This window comes from Strongylocentrotus purpuratus, unplaced genomic scaffold (genome assembly GCF_000002235.5).
Source record: "Strongylocentrotus purpuratus isolate Spur 01 unplaced genomic scaffold, Spur_5.0 spur5_scaffold_19, whole genome shotgun sequence".
In the NCBI taxonomy this organism is placed as follows: Eukaryota; Metazoa; Echinodermata; class Echinoidea; order Camarodonta; family Strongylocentrotidae; genus Strongylocentrotus; species Strongylocentrotus purpuratus.
In genome coordinates, this window is record NW_022145604.1 from 24,349,053 (window position 1) to 24,353,356 (window position 4,304).

Sequence of the window (4,304 nt, forward strand, 5' to 3'; positions counted from 1 at the left end):
ACTTCTCCCATTCTCAAATCTATCATAAGACTTAGACAGACCACCTTATTCGTCTTCGTGACGAATTAAATTCTAGTTTATTTTTATTCTTTATTTTTCTTATTTCGAACCACTTTTTTGTAAGCACGATTACTTGAAAATGGCTCAATCAAATGCTTTGAAAATTGGTACACATAGGTATAGGCATATGTACAAAGCACAATAATTTTTTTAACATTGACCTTTGCTGATGACGTCATCTAGGCGCCATTTTGTATAATTTTACGAAAATCAACACATGATCATATCTTCATAACCAAAAGCTATTTTTCATTCATATTTATCATGATCAAGGTCAATATCCGTCCGGTCAATTTGAGGTCAAATAACGCGCGCGTGCGCGTACGTCCGCGCGTCAATGCGCGCGCAAAATGTTAAAATGCTCAAAATCGTCTCAAAATCATTTTGAATACGTTTTAGGCCATTCTAAGCATTTTATAAAAAATCGCGCACACGCGCATGCGCGCGCGTTTTCGGGCGTAAAACTATTGCATAACATAGAATTGCCTTTTTCTTTCTTTCATAATACTCCACATATATTTACAATCAAATTGATACCACGTTTGTCTCCTTGTGACCATTAATAACAAGATGAGCGTCAATTCAAGATAAATGTCCGTGCGCGCGAGCTCTTTTAATACATAGCATATATGGGCTAAAACATGCCTATATAAAATCCATTGTAGCTCTTTAGGCTGCAAGGTGACCCCAATTTTGTTTTCATATTTTGATAGAGAATAAATTGGAGATACGATTTCATGTTTCATTTAACCCTCAATCAACTCATGACGTCATCATAATGGCCACCGAACTCAAAATTTCAATTTGCATATTATTACGTCAGCCAATTTATGGAAAATTTATTGTAGCTCTGTAAATATTGATCGATTTTCTTCCAAATTTTGATTTTTTCTAGCTGAGACAAATTTCTACAAATGCAGTAACCATTATCTTTCATTTTGACAAAGGCATCATGGCGTATTTTTGCGATTAAAGGAGGCATGTCAATTTTTCACATTTTGCGTGTATTCTCTAAGGGACATGACTTTTCTCAAAACTGGATTCTACATTCCTGTCTTTCGCGAGCAATATCTACGTCGTTTTAGCTTCGATTACGCTGAACTTCGAGTATGTTGTAGCTGAGACAATAAGATATCTCAAATGTGCCCTTTATTTTGTCTCAATTTTTTTGTTGGATCAGCCCACCTATACTTGTTCCAAACAAGTATTACAAATCTAGTTTATTTATTTATTATTCTTTATTTTTCTTATTTCGAACCACATTTTTGTAAGCACGATTACTTAAAAATGGCTAAATAAAATGCCTTCAAATTTTGCACACATATGTATAGGCATATGTACAAAGCACAATCATGTTTTCAACATTGACCTTCACTGATGACGTCATCTAGGCGCCATTTTGTAAAATTTTACGAAAATCAACACATGATCATATCTTCATAACCAACAAGTATTTCTCATTCAAATTTATCATGATTAAGGTCAATATCCGTCCGGTCAATTTCAGGTCAAATAACGCGCGCGTGCGCGTACGTCCGCGCGTCAATGCGCGCGCAAAATGTTAAAATGCTCAAAATCGTCTCAAAATCATTTTGCATACGTTTTTGCCCATTCTAAGCATTTTATAAAAAATCGCGTACACGGGCATGCGCGCGCGTTTTCGCGCGTCAAACTATTACACAACATAGAATCGCCTTTTTTTTCCTTTATAATGTTGCACATATTTTTAAAAACAAATTGATACCATCTTTATTTCTTTATGACTATTAATAACGGAATGATCGACCGTTTAACATAAATTTCCGTGCGCGCGAGCTCTTGTAATACATAGCATATATGGGCAAAAACATGCCTATACAAAATCCATTGTAGCTCTTTAGGATGCAAGGTGACGCCAATTTTTTTAAATATTTAAATAGAGTATGAATTGGAGATATGATTTCATGTCTCATTTGACCCTCAATTTCCACATGACGTCATCATAATGGCCTCTGAACTCAAAATTTCAATTTGCATATTATGATGTCAGCATATTTTTGGATAATTGATTGTATCACTGTAAATATTGATCGATTTTCTTCTTAATTTTGATATGTTCTAGCTGCGACAATTTTCTACAAACAAATGTCTAGTATTGTTCATTTTGACAAAGGCATCATGGCGTTTTTTGCGATTAAAGGAGGCATGTCAATTTTTCACTTTTTGCGTGTATTCTCTATAGGACATGACTTTGTCTCAAAACTGGATTCTACATTCCCGTCTTTCGCGAGCAATATCTCCGTCGTTTTAGCTTCGTTTACGCTGAACTTTGAGTATGTTGTAGCTGAGACAATTAGCTATCTCACGTGTGCCCTTCATTTTGTCTCATACTTTAGTTGGACCAGCCCACGTATACTTGTTCCAAACAAGTATTACAAACCTAGTTTATTTATTAGGTGGTCTGTCGATGACAGATCACCTATTGATTTCGTTAGAATTTTCTTTATTCTTTATTCTTTATTTCTTTATTTCTTTATTTTTATTTCTTCCGTACACTTTTTTGACCACACGTTTACTCGAAATCGACATGGTCAATTTCCTTCAAATTTGTGTCAGTCATCAAGCCTTATGATTTCAAGTTTAATTTACCTTTTCAAGGTCATTAGGTCATCGTGACGTCATCCAGGCGCCATTTTGTAAAAATCAGGTCATTATCATATCTCGATAACGAGTAATCAAAAACAAACCATATTTGGTATACATCAACTTCAGGTCAAAGGTCAACTAAAAATGTTAACAAATTCCGCGCGCGCACCTCGACGCGCACGTACACGCGCATCAAATATTTATAATGCTCCGATTCGTTTAAAATTAATTTTGCATACGTTTAAGGCCATTTTAAGCATTTTTAAAATTTGCGCGCGCGTAATTATGCACGCGCGTTTCCGCGCGTATCCGCGCGTCCTGGCATTTTGCAACATGGAATCGCCAAATTTTTTCTATTATCATATTTATTACATTTTTCCAAGCATTTTGATACCTTGTTTATCTTTTTCCGACCAGTAATGACGCAATTAGCGGCTGTCAAAGTTGAACGCACGCGCCGACCTGCGCTATCTGTATCCACAATACATGGGCAAAAACCTGCCTATACAAAATTCATTTTAACTCTTCAGAATGGATAGATACCCCCCAATTTCTTTCATATTTAAATAGATTATGAGTTGGAGATATGATTTCATGTCTCATTTAACCCTCAATTAACTCATGACGTCATCATAATGGCCTCCGAACTCTAAATTTCAATTTGCATATTATGACGTCAGCAGATTTTTAGAAAATTGATTGTATCTCTGTAAATATTGATCAATTTTCTTTCAATTTTTTTTTTGTTCTACCTGAGAATATTCTCTACAAAACCAGTTTCCACAATTTTTCTTTTTGACAATGGTATCATGGCGTATTTTTACGATTAATGGAGGCATGTCAATTTTTCACATTTTGCGTGTATTCTCTATGGGACATGACTTTTTCTCAAAACTGGATTCTACATTCTCGTCTTTCGCGAGCAATATCTCCGTCGTTTTAACTTTGTTTACGCTGAGCTTTGAGTATGTTGTAGCTGAGACAATAAGCTATCACTAGTGAGCCCTTTATTTTTCGATCAGATGCCGGGATCATGCTCATATTTCACTTCAAAGTGGGATTTGAGAATTCCATTTTCCGTTTACGTGTAATCTCTATGGGAAATGTTTTTGTATATCGATAACGCATTTGACTTCCGACCTCGCGGTCCCCGGTTCGAGTCCAGGCGTCTCCAACAATTTGTTTTCTTCATTTTTTTTCTTTTTGACCCTTCACTGTACCATCTCCTTTGCTCATTAAAACACGTAGAATCGCTAATAATGTAATAAACAACTATATTTACTTTATTATTACCCTATTATCACTTGATCCAATATTTTTTGCGTGTAATCCTTATGGGAGATGACTTTTTCTCAAATCTGGATTCTACATTCTTGTCTTTTGCGAGCAATATCGCCGTTATTTCGGCTTGATTTTTGTTGATTTTTGAGTATGTTGTAGCTGAGACTATATGCTATCTAAAATGTTCTCTCATTTTTTTCAGTCTGATGTCATCATGGTCTGTTGATGATAATCATCAACATCATCATCATCATCATCATCGTCATCACCATTACTATCAAGATCATCATCATCATGATCATCATCATGATCATCATTGTTTACATGTCTATATAACT